Genomic DNA, 15,174 nt, shown 5'->3' on the forward strand with positions numbered 1-15,174 from the left:
CGCCCAACCACGGGCAGTGGAATTAAGGAGGCCTCTGTGGCACCACCTGACTTGCCAGAAGCCTGACAAGACAGGCATGACCAGACAAATTCCTTAACTCTTACACCATACTGCGGCCAGTAATAGAGTGCAGACAACCGGTTCGATGTCTTAGTCACTCCCAAGTGACCTGCTAAAGCCATTTGGTGAGCCAAATCCAAAATTAACTTTCTGTGGCATTGGGTAATCACCAACCTTCTAGTGCTCTCACCCTCAGAGTCTTTTGGCTCACTGTACAGGAGTCCACCCGCCCAGTACACTTTGAACAGTCCCGGGGCCTTGTCCTTAGCCTGTTCCTCTGCCTACTTCAGCAGGCCCGCCAGAGTGCGACACTCTTTCTGGGCTTTAAAGAAGTCAGTCTGATCTGGGCCCCCAGCTGATGTAAACTCATCCAGCTTTGGCAGGCCGTTCATATCTGAACTTACCTGGTCCTCTACCTCAGTTTTCTGCGCTTAGCCGGGCAACTCTGAAGTCACTGAGTCCCCTGCTACCAAAGTAGGGTTCTCTTGGCTACTGGCCCCTCTCCTAGGGGACTACACAGCTGAGCAGTCTTCGGGACTGGACCAGGGGCTAACGGCCACGCCGCTTCCTCACACAAGAATTCTGAAGCACTCCAGGCCCTAAGGCTCTGAGAGTCTACAATCTGGCGGCCTCTTTGGCCCTCGATCTGGTAGTCACCACAACTAGCTCGGGGTCAGGAAGATCATTACCCAAAAGACATGGGACAGGGATGGGTTATTCACTGCTACACAGCGCTGGGTTGTTTCACCTCGCCAACTGAACTCTACTATTGCCAAGGGGCACTTACTCTGTCCTTCAAACTCAAGGAGCGTACAATCAGGCCCAGTGATATACTGTCCTGGCTGCAACCACTGCTGTGTGATAGCAGTGAGGCTAGCCACAGTTTCTCTGAGTTTGTGTTCATTGATATACACCTCTTCTAAAACCAGTTGAATAATATTGGAAGTGGGATCTCTTCTGGAGATCCAGTACCGTTCCCACTTAGTGTAACCAACCCTTCATTCAGCCACTCCTTGGGCCTGATCACGACCTCGGCGGTAACGCTAACGCTATTAGCGCGGGGGCTATTAGCGCGACTGCCATAGCCCCTAGCGCTAATAGCGCGGGATCACGAGTTGGGCGGACTTGAAAGTCCCCATTCCCCATTGAGCCCATTCGGGAATGCCCCATTCCCCATTGGGGTCAATGGGGAAAATTTGCGCTCTTACCGCCGGCGGATTTCCCGCCAGCGATAATAGCGTGAATTTTTGGCAGATTTCGCCCCAGCCAAGAGCTGGGGCAAAATCCGCCGAAGCCCTGATTCGGCGGACCCTTAAATCCGGCGGTAATAGCGCTACCGCCGAATTTAAGGGTTACCGCCGAGGTCGTGATCAGGCCCCTTGTATTAGTGGGAAGCCCTCTAGGATGCCCACACTAATGATGGCCTCCTCTATGAGTCCAAAATTCACTATGGCTTGCTTGGGTAAGCATTTGCAAGCAGGATCCCCTTTCCTATGGCCTAGCTCCTTACACATGAAATATCCTTTCGGTGGTGAGAACATAGGTTTCCCAGTGTTAGGGGTGACTGCTCGCTTTTTTCGGTGTATACGACTTAGCTAATATTTTGGGATTTCCCTCCATTCTTTTGGGGACCTGACTTCAAAGAGGAGTGGGTTGGACCTTTGTCCTTCCCATCCTTGTTACCTTTTTTGTCTGAAGATTTCTCTTCTGGTTTGGGTATGCTCACCTGAGCCTTTTTCTGGACTTGAGTACTGACAAACCTGTTGACAGCCTTCACAAGCTCCCCAGGGTCTGTAATAGTCTTGTGCACAGTATGTTGGTGAAGGTCAACCTCACAAATGTTCAAGACATTCTCACACTCAATCAAATTGTACATCCCTTTAAATGTGTCATCTTTGTTACCAGGCACACACTCGCTCAGATATTTCAACGACAAGAATGTGAACGTTTCAAATGCCTGCCCATTTTCTCTCTGAAGCTCTTGACATACTGTGCTGAGGTCTTACAGAACTTTCTGAGAAGGGCCACCTTCATGCTCTCATAAACGGGCCTTTTCTCATGAGTTAACTGAAGAATTGCATCAGTTCCCTGAGTCTGTAAGCGACTCATCAGGGCTGCACCCCACAGTACCTGCTCCAGCTCCTGCAGCTGAAAAGCCAGCTTGAGCACTTCAAACCAATCAAAAATATTCTTTCCCACTTCATAAGCCTGCATTAAATCTTTGGGATGTGACACCGGGGCTGTCACCTTGGTTTGTGCCACCACTGCTGCCTTCACTAGAGGTGGATCTGCTACCTCCTTCTTCTCTATGAGTGCCAGTCTGTGCAGCTCTATGGTGGCACCGTCCCGCTGTATGGTGGCCCTGTCCAACTCTATGGTGACCCTGTCCCGTTGTTTTTGTTCCTCCTGTACAAATCTCCTCTCCTCCGAAAGGAGATTTTTAGCTGTTACATCAATAACAGATGGAACAAAAATTCTGGCCCACTTAGAGGTTGTGCTGAGGTCTAGGACCTGTGGGATGCCGCACTAGCCCCTGACTTCCCTGACAATCGGGTGTGTGGAGAAACTACACTTGCCCCCTGGAGAGATGGTTGGTGAGAAACACTACTTCTGATGTGTTCCTCATCATCTTCCACTACCCCTCCTGGAAGGTCTTCTTCATTTGGGTACACAGGGCCGAGCCCGTCCCCTGGGGTCTCCTCTCAGTCACCCTTGATTCTACCCAAGCTTGGAGGCTGATCAGCAACTCAGGTTAATTAATTCTGATGCTGTGGAGATGTCCCTTCTCTTGACATAGGACACGCCGGCCATCCTTGCTCATGCCTTTTAAAGTCTCTACGTCAAGATCCATGACTATTAAGAAATACCTAGCAGTGTCTAAACGTTGTCTGCAACAGTACTTTTATTGTTGGCTGTGTGCAAGGCTCCAACTAGATCTGACCGTCTGCAACCAATGTGACAAATCAACTTCGGGGGCACCAGTGGTCCAGGGGTGAAGATCAGTTTCTAAACTATCAATCAGCCCTACACATCTAGTACACCAGAAAGGAGCCTAACTGATTGGAATAACAAGCACATTAGAAACCTCCTTGTTCAATTTGGTAACATGGATGGAACACAGTGAAAAACAATTATTACCCAATGATAAAAGGAGTGTCCAGCCAAGGTTGTATACAAAATATCTACTTTATTATTATCACAACAGACAGTCTAACAAAACTACTAAATACAACCCACCCTGTAGGAATGCAGATGACAGACAGTTTCCAAGAAGCAAAAGGGACACACTCTGGAGGTTCTATGTGAAAAAGTCACCGCAAAAAAAGTAACGGCTAAAATCAGCATTTTCTTTCCTTCTCTTACCACATTTATATCCGGGGGAGACTCCCAGCAGCCCCCTATACTGCCCTTACTCTAACTTATCGCCCTTACCCACCCCCCCACACATAAATTCGGCCATGACTTTTTTGTGGAGACTATTCCACTAGATACCACTCTGGATACTCACAGGAGGGTTGTCGGTATGGTAAATAACCACAGCAGTTTGTTAAGTGTTCTTGGCTTTAGCACAAAGGGGAGCAATGGGTCTTAAAATGTCTGTAGGGTACTTCTGGGTAGGGCCAGGGGGACAGAACCACAATGTAGCTTGTGCTGTAGATGTTATGGGTGCTTGACAGGGTTGAGGCGGCTTCAGGGCACTTTGCAAGCTTCTATGGAGGAGTTCAAGACGGAAGTCACTGCAGGTATCAGATGGCACGATTGTTTGGTGAGTGAAGCTGGGCGAACGGCTGCAGACTGGCCTATACGGTGGTTCCGTGTCAGCAATTGTTGTCTCAGTGCTGATCGGTGGTTCTGAAGCAGTGGTTGAGACAACTCAGATGTCTTTAAGGAAGGCTGGCTGGACAATGGTCAGCGTTGCATATCGGTTGTGGATTGAGGAACTCGACTGGCTCGAAAATGTCCTATAAGGCAGACAGCGATAGGTACTCGTCAAGGCACTTCTCACAGCTTCTTCAATGGGCTTTTGTTATCCTTTATGGCCAACAGCCCAAAGCTAAGGAGTGTGTTGCAGGCAACTGCCTTGTCCTTGGTTGTAGGTTTAGAGACCTTCTGGCACTTCCTATCCAGGAAGCTTGCTGCAGAGCCAAGCAGGGCACACTTTGTGGTGGCTGGGTACTGGTTCTGGAGCAGATGGAGGGTCCTCTGATTTCTGTTTCTCCCTCTGTTCGCTGGGAGAATTTTAGTGGGGGGATATTGCTTCCCACTTTGGATATCCTGGCCCTCCTTCACTGGCAAAAGTTGTAAGGAAGACTGTACCTTCAGCCAGGGCCCAAGGTTGAGAACTTCTATGTTATTTCTAGCAAAGTCTTCAGATCATCTGTCAAAAGAGGGCCTTGCCCCTCTTTTAAAGCCAAATGGGCGACAGTGATTGTTGTATTCTAAGCCCATCTTAATAACCCAATCCTGGGGTCCCTACCAACAATCTCCTGTATGCGTGAGGTCATAACCAGAGTGTTTTGCAACAGGAAAGGTAAAGGTGTGAAAACAGGAACAAGGTGTGCCCCAGAATTAAAATGGCAGAATCCTTCTTTCACTAGAAGAGCTCTGTGCTCACTCCCTTGTGACGCTATGTCCCACCCATTCTCCTGTCTGTTGTTGATCAAATAGTCTCTCTGGTTAATGTATACCTCTTTGGTTCCTGATTAAAGCGGCAGGTCTCCCTTTAAGCTGTGGTGAGACCCGACTCTCGGTCTCCTGCCAGCCACATTCTTGTACCTTATGAATGAGGTCACCTAGCCATGTGGCAACTGTAAACAACAGTCCCAGACATGACAGTTCACTGTCATTGATACTGAGGACGGGAGCTGGCTTCAGGTTGACACAGTTACACATGAAAGGTTGTTGGGTTTCCTGTCTCCTTTATTAACCTCTGCATCCAGGCTGCATATGGGCCTCTTTGAAGTACCCTCTCTTGGTATGTTAATTGCTGCCACAAGCTGCAGGGCCCAACAAAAGAGCAGTGAGATTCCATGGAACCTGTGTTAGCTAAACAGGCGGGCCATGGCAGGTGGAAGGTTGTCCTCCCCCTTCCTGGAGAAGACAATCTGCATTCCTGGCTGTGAGATTCCAACTAAATATGATATGACAAGGTTGACCATACCTGTATCCTGTGTTCACCCAGAGTACATGGGTCTATGCGTTTGTCATGGTGTGAGTATAGGCAAATGTGTGTGAATTAGCCCCAGACATTTTCCTGAGGTTGGTCTACCATCCTTCCATTTAAAAATACATTTAAAAAAACCCAGGTGCGCGCCTACCCACCATGCAGATGGATTAATTCCTCTCACGTTTCTTCCTTCTGATGTTTACTAAATGAGTAACATCGATTAAGGGATTAATAATCCATGTTATTAGAGATTTGAGACTTGGGTGAGTCGAGTTTGCACGGCACACGTTATATAAATATGCATTTAGACTGTGGAGTGGGGTACCGTGTGCCCACCAGGATGATCCACACTTTAGCCTACTAGAAGAAAGAAAATGAATGGGCCAGGGGAAGGTGAGATGATGGGAAGGCGGGAAATACTTGCACATGATCAAAATGTGAATTTTATCATTTTCATCAGGCCTGAACAAAAATGACTGACATCTCCAAAGCCTGCTGCTCCCACACCCTACATAGCATTCTTTGAAAGTCTAAATTCAAACTGAGAGTTATAATAATCCCATTGGTTTTTACCTAGACATTGCTCTATGGATTGCTGACATGCCGGTCAGATAGCCCAGGGAATAGAGCGCCTGCTGACGCAGGTTCGAATTCCAAAAGGGACAAACTCAGCCTTTCATCCTTTCGAGGTCGATAAATGAGCTCCACACACCGTGGGTGATAATAAGCAGCACTCCGATGCCTGCGGGTTCGTACTGCTATATAAATGCTAAATTAATATTAATTAGTAATTATAATGGTGTGCTTGCACAGCCAGACTGACATTTACTTTGTGTTTAATTTTTCATCATGAGAAGACCCACGTGACCTTCTCTGTCTTTTTGTACAATAGTTTATTAGAAAAATGTGTCTTCCAGTAACTTGTCCCAGGACCACATATGTATGTGTTGTAGGTGCTTGGAAATCACTGTACACCTTATCTTGTGATGGTACAGTCTAAGACCACACAACATTCCCTACTTCCTGCTGTTCTGTGCTGACACTGTACTCTTCTGCTGGCTTCTTTGTTGTGTGCCCACAATGATCCCATGCCCATCTGATTCCACATACAGTTAGTCCACGCTCCACACAGTCACCTACCCCTCTTCCTTCACTGTTCGAGTTATTCTACTGACTCCTATCTCAGAGGACTGTCTCACCATACTCCAGACCCTTCCGCCCCCTTGGAGGGTAACTTCCTTCATACACCTTAGCAAGGATGCTGCAGGCAGGGAGAATGTTTGTAGCGCCTGAAGAGTAGGGCAAGAATTGCAGGTTGCCATGACAATTCTTTTTAACTCGTGCTTTGCCGAGCTTCTGTTCAGCACAGTCACTGAAAGTCTATGTTATACCGCACACAGTTCATCGACCAGGTTGATCTTGCTTCAAGCAGGCATTGCTGTTAAATTCATATTTTCATATTTATGTTGTTAAGGTTTTTGCAACTTTGTTATAAACCCAAACCAGTGCCACGACCTCCATTGCAAGGCTTAATATGTGCACAGAATGTGAAAGAACTGGAGTAGTAACTACAACCACCTCCACTTTAGTCTTTCTTCTAGCTGGCAGGGTTTCTTTCATTTCCATTCATCAAAGTCTTTCAACACTAACAACAAGACTTGCTGATGTCAGTCAGATTTGCTGATGTCAGTTATTGAAAGCCATTAAAATTAAGACAGACTGGTCTGCGGGGTGATGAGAACCAATGTTGCCATCTTTCATATAAAATATCCAGAAAGTTAGGCATTCGTGATAAGTGTGACTTTGGCACACAGGTGTCCAAATGTAACTTTACTGCTTGTTACTTTTTTTGATTTGCATGTGAAAGCACACTTTACATTTGTATACATATGTTGAAGGAACTATAAAACCAATGGATGTGTGAACTTATCAAACATTAAACATTCTCCGAAATTGGAATCATGTCCAATGTAGATTGTGTATACACCATCTCACACACAGACACACTCACACACTCACATCATTATCATATTTTCAGTAACATGACACAGGTTCATGTTGCTATTAACAACTGAGGTTCGTGTTTGCTTTAGAATAATTGTGATTTGATCAAAACACAAATATGTTTAGTTGTATCCACTGCAGTTACCAGGTTGTGTGTCAATTCCCCCCCCCCCTCACACCCCACCTCATTTGTAGGAAACATCCTTGATGATAGGGCAAAACTATGGCAATACTTGTTTCCAATAGGGTTAGGATGCTGCAACATGAAAGCGGGATGCTAGCAGAGGGGACAATGGATGCACAAGACTGAGGAAGGCATGACACACAGAAGAAACTTGCAAAAGAAGTGTACAGCGCATCGGTACATTTGTGGCACAGACTCAGTTTAATCCAGATTGGATACATAAAGTACAGCAGTGGCACAAGACGGGATACTGCAAATGATATACAAATGCCAACATATACACTAGAGTTCGAAAGTAAGACAACATGTAACATACTCTATCAAAGGCTTTTTTTTGTCAGTTCTCAAATATGTCTGCACCTGCCACTTTCTATAATACTTTGTGGAATTTACAGTGTAATGCTCTTAATTGCCACTACTCATTACATTGTTTTTTTTTTTTCTCCCAATAAATTAATGAACTTGGAGTTGCGCGGCGCGCATTTCACAGTGAAATCAGACATGGACACCGGAGCCTCAGCGATTAAGGCAAAGGAAAGGGAACAGAATCTACATTTTGACACCATCCTTAAAACAGTGTGCCATTGGTTGGAGGTGCAGGCTAAAAAAACATTGCTACCACAAAGGGCAGAAAAAATAACATTAGACGTATTTCACCAGACATACACACACAGAGAGAGAGCTTAGTAGCCAACTAGACACTAACTTGCAACATCAGGACACAACCAACATGAAGAAAGGAACAGAGGCTGCACAACATTGAGATGACAATGTGGCCGGTGAGGGTACGCTCTCAAATCTAGTCTCAAATCTAGTTTTACATGGTTGCATATTTTGCAGCAAAATGAATCCTCATAATCGAAGCTGAAAAGAATCTGATATAACACAATCCTACAAGTGTTTGAAACGTTTATAAGAAGGACCAGCGAATTTGCCTCCTGCCCCAAAGAGCTTACAATCTATTAACGTCCACTATGTAAAGAGATGATTTTGCTCAGTTTTGACTGTTAGGAAAAACAAGTAGTTTCATTTCTTATCCACCAGGTGGAGCCCTGTATGAGGCAGCATCTTAATAGCATCTGCATCGTGTGTGTGTGTTGATTCCTCGTTCCTTCAAACAATGCATACTTTTCGAAAAACAGAGTAGCTAGGTTTAGAGAAAAACCTAGAATTATAACAATGTACTTCCCAATGAAAAATGTATCTCCCAAGTTTGTAAGCCCATACACACTTTTCTTTTGAGTTTTACACATTTCATTTTCAATGTATGCCATTTGATAACCACTTACATTAAATTAAAACATAGGTGAAGACACAGGAATGTGTTTTCTTGTTTAGGGCCATTTTTGGAATGTTGATCTTTAATAGTACACGACCCGGAAACCAACAAATACTCACCGGATGGAGAGCAACCAAGAACGGGTCGCCAAGCCCCCTTTTTCAGCGTAGCATATATTACCCCCTATAGTTAAGATAAAACCCTTTGTGCATTGACTTTATGCAACATTCTGTTGCTAACGTCCTTTGACTCGCAGGCCAGTTTTGGATAACATTTTCTAGATAACAAAAACACCCATCTTGCTTTTATCGATGCAATCATTCTCGCTGTAATTTCACAGTAAAATTGGAGTAAAATCACGCTCGTTTGATGATTTATATAGCACTTATGCCCAAGCACTGTACATAGAACATATTTGCATACATTAATTATCCCAACCAAAGACAGCAGCACTCATTTATCAACCTCGGAAGGATGAAAGGCTGAATTGGCCTTGCTGGGATTCGAACCTGTGACCTGACGATCACACCTAGATTCCAGCTGTGAGTGCTTAATCTCCTGAGCTATCTTTTCCGCTAGAAATTGACACAAAAACAAAATGGAGGGCCCCTAAAATCTCTTTTCTAAATATATGCTAACACTCCAAGTGGGTCATTTTGCAAGAAATGGTAATTGCATGCAGGGGCTGCCTGCTTGCAATTGTAAACATTTACAAAACAGAGTTTAAGTAAAGAGTAAAACCAAACACAATTGTCATCCAGGTTGCAAGAGGTGCAATGGGGAAAGCGCCCATGGCTTTTAGGGTCTGATAATTTAATTGTCAGGGCGGATAAGGGTCACAGCAGTATTCTTAGCCCGCTGAACATGGCAACAGGCTTTTAGGACATTTGGTGCAACAGGGCACAACTTTGGACATGCCTGAAGGGGGCGGGCAGCTGGTTAGTTACAAAGTAGAGGGAAACAGGGGTGGTGTCTGCAGTCTTGAAACAGGGGTGGGGTCTGCTGTCTTCGTAACAACTGTGGCACATTTGATTTATTTCATTGTTTTTTTATGACGCGCTTAATACTTCAGTTGGGCTTCTAAGCGCAGATCCGGGATCTGCGTGGTCTTGCTTCAAAGACCAGCACGTTGCCCCTGTGCGATCCTCCGTTCATGGACAGTGGCCATAGTGAAGGCTGTAGATACTGGCGGTAGTCAAAAGCCATGACCAATAGGTCCCGGAGAATATATAGCAAATGGAATCCCTTGAAATTCAGTGACCAATCTTTAGACAGAGTTAAGATGATCCAATGAATCGCAACAAAACCCATGAAATTCGGCGGGCGTGGGAAGCGACGGCTATCCTAACTCGAAGTCCCCCCTTGATGCTCATCCCATGAGACCCTGACATGCGATCCACACCAGGGACCAATGCTGGGTTAGAAAATGACATCTTGGGTGACGTCTACAAGGGGGGTCTATGTGTGTCTGTGTGTGTGTGTGTATGTAGAGAGAGGAAATGATAGATTGCTAGCAATTATTAGAAATCAATGCCATTAAATGGTTATTATGACACGAAACACAATGAGAAACAAATATTGTGCATGCCACTTGAAACCCAAGTAGGCGTATATATCAGTGTTTACACTGCATGGCTTGCTGTAGTTTAGTATGTCAAACAAAAGACGTGCAGGCTTTCCACACACAAACACGTTCATTTAACACAAGGAGAATAGTATGCTATATGGTGTATTGCACTTACAAAATCAATCTATTTATTTTGGCTACAAAGTCGTTAGTTTAAGAGACATGTGTCTGTTATTGAAGAGTTATTGGACGTTTATTTTGGCTTTGTGGGTTTGAATGCAGCAGTGGCAAGTATTAATGGGATACCGAGCTGGCACGAGAGCTGCTTGCACGCAATGCGTCTGTGTTTTATTTATTCAGTACAGTGAGACGTTGGGGGAACAGCTGGGACTGATTGCCAGGCGATGATGTTGGGAAGACTAAGGTAGGCTATTACAGCACGTTATATTCATGAATGCATTAGAACTAATTACCTGGAGAGGAGTTGGGGCCATTATGTTAGGTGTGTCGCATGGGCAAAGTCACATCTGGGCTCTTCTTAGGCTGTACCTGACCATAATACCTCAGGGCGCCTCGCATGTTATGTTGCTTTCTATTTTCAAACTGCACTTGCGCGATCCGATTGCACCATGCCTGAAGAACCTTCTGTCTGTCGCCCCTTGTCTTCACTCCTTGCATGGTGACGCTTTAATTGCACTTGGAAAAACTGCAGAATCGTCGTTGGACCTATTTGCTGTTATCTCCAGGTTAACTGTATTATATGCACTTCCTATGCCCTTGCAGGCTGTTATCATTTCAGAATTTCAAGGCCTCTGAACGACTGTTGTTTTTTCCCTTGTTCCCTCCCCCTTGAGCGCTTTGGAACAGTTGCCTTGTGTATATGCGCTTTACAAATAAACATTACCATACCATTTCATGTACTTTTTTCAGCCTTCGAAAGAAGTGAAAGAGCTTCCTACCAAGTAAAAGAGTTATAGTGAGTCGCATTGCCCCCCCCACCCCATGCTTGAGTGATGTATGCTAGCACACCAAACAATGGTGATACGCCCTGGACACGGACTACCTCGAAATGCGACTTGCACACATCATACATCAACGAGGCAGCAGCCTAGTAACCTAACCACGCCCCCTGTGTTTCAGATATGCCAGAGCGCCCATATACCAGGCACGTGGCAGCAGTAGGCGTGGCATCGCGTCGGCGTGGCATCGCGTCACCATAGCGCGAAGGGCGATTGCACATGACAAGACCAAGGTATAGGCACCATGTTTGACTCTGTGCTCAAGATGTGTGTATATCAATACTCCCTGCCATACAATAGTACAATCTAGTTTTTATAAAACACTACACACCCACAGGTATCGAAACGCTGAAATGACAGCTGATGCTAGTATCCCCCACGCTTAGACTGGGGAGGTTTTTCATGAAAACAAGCATGCATGGTGTGCTCGAATGGCCTATTGTAGAACCATCAAGTGTGATGGTTGATGAAAGAAAAAGTTCCTTTGGGTTTACTGTTTACCTTTCTGCCAAGTTCTTGGTATTTGATATTTCTTTTGCTGCTTGTAAAATGCAACTCAACAGATCACCACTCGGGTTTAAAAAGCCTTTTCGTGTTTCTTAGGAATTCTGACCTGGCATGGCTCATTATTTTAAGATTTTTTTTTAAGAAGCACCATTAAAAGAAAATGTTATTTTACTATTTGTTGTGTGTGTTTAAAAAAAGCATGTACATTTAGCAACAGTTTAAGTCTTTTTTAAGTGTGCATTTTGAATCTTTTTGCATTATGTAGCTTGCACAGTTCCTTCTCTTTTCCGCGTGGTACGTCCGATTGCTGGTGCCGGTTTTGAAGAAGAATTAGTTCAATACATCCGCAGAAGCATTCCACTGTTTGTAGCATCCCGGGAGAATATTGATCCAATCAGGTGTTCTTTTTCGGCAAGTTCCCCAGGTCTCTCTTCTTCTTTGTCTACCCCCCCACCCGCCTTCCACGCCACCATTCCCCTTCCCAATGGGGTCCTGCCCCCTACCCTGCATCTTAGCCACTTCTCAGCCCCCTCACTTGACTACTTTCACTGGTCTCTGCGCTTGTGCCTTCCTGACGACAGCCATGGAAATTGAAAAGGGAATTACACCCTTTACTGTTTTCCATGGCAGCCATCTTTGTAGTTTTTTAGGGGAATTGGGCATGCACACAGTTTACAGGTGCAATGCCCATTTATCAAATATTTGAACCTTGGAGGAAAGCATCAGGGTGCGAATAATGATAACCCGTGCTCGGGACTGAGCTCTTGGGGCCGGGCTGGTGGGCAGTTACTGGCCCTGGTTACCCCGAAACACACGGTTCATCGCTATAGTAACACTTGAGGATGTCAAGCAGATCTTAAAATGGTCATGTTATGTGAAGCGACCCTACTAAGCAGCAAAAGGAATTAGCACCAAGTGGCAGATGAGGGTAATGTTGCTGCCTGAGAAATCTGTGGGCTTTTTTTCAAAATCAGAATAAGGGTCTGGTAGTTTATCCTCAAGAGCAGGGTGAGGAGAGGCATAGCAATCCCGTAGGAGGCACCCAAATAATTGAGTTTGATGTCATTCAAGCCCAAGTATATTAAATAATGTTGACACCCAAAGAACCAACAGAAGAGGTGGCAAGGAGTGTCTTTCAGTACTGATCATGTTTTGAGTTGTTGGTTCTAAGGTGGGGGGGGGAATGTTGTAATTAAGGGGACATGGATATAGGGTGCAGGAATTTTGAAATTGTATGTAATTTTATTAAAACATTTTTTAGCTTTTATTAAGGAATTACAATTTACGGACATATATCTATATATGTTTTATTAAACATATTAGTATTAATACATTATTTTAAGGAACTGAACAGACTTTTTGCCTGGAAGCGTGTATATGGTTATTTAGGCCCGTATCTGCGATCTGTATATAATAATTTTTCAAAAACAAAAGGAATCTTTCATATCACCCACAAGTAATTTCTAATGCGTTTTTATAAGGTTAACATTGTTATTTTCTGGCATTTCATTAAACTTTCTGATTATTAAATTAAAAGGCTGCATGCCATTTAATGGAGCTATTAGAAACCATTTTCAAAATAGTTGCTACTGGATCTGGTTTTATAGGTTAATCGTGTTTCTGTTTGTGTATGTGTATGTGTGTTTGATTCAAATGTCTCGACATCCTTGCACTACACCTGGACCTATTCAAACTAATTTCTTAGAAGACACTAAACTCTAGAAAAAGGTACTCACCGCTGACATGTAACTGCCCGAGATAACCCACCTTAGCCGTAATGAGCCTCTGTTGCTCCCTTATCTTAATACACCCCTCTCTCTCTCTGCTGTTATCCTATAGAAGAAATGTAGGCTGTATACTCACAGGATTTGCACCACTGCTAGCAACACAATCAGTATTCTCTTTTGCTCTCATTCCCCGGGACTGGATTCCACGAATCAATGCAATCTACCAGATATTTAACCAGCTCTAGAATGTAACCTGTTGCCTTTTTGGGGTTCAGACTCTCTTTCACACACTCTGGCTGATTTGAAGATGAATTGTCCCAAACATACAACACAAGGAGCTTCACTATTGTAAAGATAAACCCTTTCTTTAAATGCTGGACATGTCATCTCAACAAGCATAGATAATCCTTTTTCGTTCAACCAAATATTGCATACACAAAGATGGTGGCAATACTGTTTGCCGTGATTCACAGAGAAGCCCAGATTCCCCTCATAAAATGACGACCAAATAGGCTGAGATTGCCAGACACAGCATAATAGTGATGGAAACTAATTGCTGTTTCTATTTAAACAATGCAATGCTAGACTTGATAACTCTATCACGGGACGAGAACTAATCATTTGTGGATCAATATGTTGCAGCCCGAGGACAGACACTGTTCTCAAATGTTTAAATGCTTCTGTAATGATTTTCCAAACTGCACATGTAAATAAATAGCAGTGTCATCGGATGCAAATGGTTAATACTTGTATCGTTAGCAGGATACACGTTTGGAAATAGAAGACACGTAGAATAGTTCCCTGCTGTAATTCACAGAAGTGATTAGCCAGAGCAATGTCAATAGCAGAATACAGTAAATCCAAGTCATGTTGGCTGAAGCATGTGTCATTCAAATAACCTATCCTGATTTTGTCAGGTGAAAATAGGATCCACACTAGGCTAAATTAAGTGAGGAAGTGGACGAGTTGGACAAGATCACTATAATAGGCAGGCTTGTGTTGGGAAAAGAGTGCCTTGCAGTTGAATAACATTACTGATGGCAATGAATATTACTCTAAATCTTCAACATTATAAGTAATGCAGAATGAACTATGTGGGTAGCTATATATTTGGGTATCTTCTATATTTATAGATTTTAGGTTGTGAGGCAGGACACCCTATTGCAAGGCCCAAAAGACCTTCACCACTGTATACAATACAGGACACAGTATATCATCTTCAAATTATGTGAATTTATAAAGGAATTTAGCTTGAAACCTCATACTTCTGCATGATTGCAGAACTTCTGTGTCATTCCATTTCCAGGATCTGTGTGCTCAAGGGTAAACTATCTAGTACTGATTTCAATTTGTAAGTAGAACTTTGGTCTAAAGTAAACTTCAGATCAAAGCTTACAAAACACAATATTATAATATTGTTTCCGGGTGTAGGCATTCTTTAATTCCCCGGTGATTGGGGTTTTGTTTTTTAAGCGAGGCCGCACTTCCATATGATTTTTGACTCCGTGAATCAATGGATTTGCAATGATTACTGTAAGACTTTTCTTCAATGTAAACAAAGCAGCCGTCGCGGTATTCTGGATTCTTTCAACTCCCCTTCTTACAATGATCACATATATGAAAGAACCTCTTTCAATGGCTTATCCCTAAAAGACCTGTT

Source organism: Ambystoma mexicanum, chromosome 13, assembly GCF_040938575.1.
Source record: "Ambystoma mexicanum isolate Mex_15411 chromosome 13, UKY_AmexF1_1, whole genome shotgun sequence".
NCBI lineage: Eukaryota > Metazoa > Chordata > Amphibia > Caudata > Ambystomatidae > Ambystoma > Ambystoma mexicanum.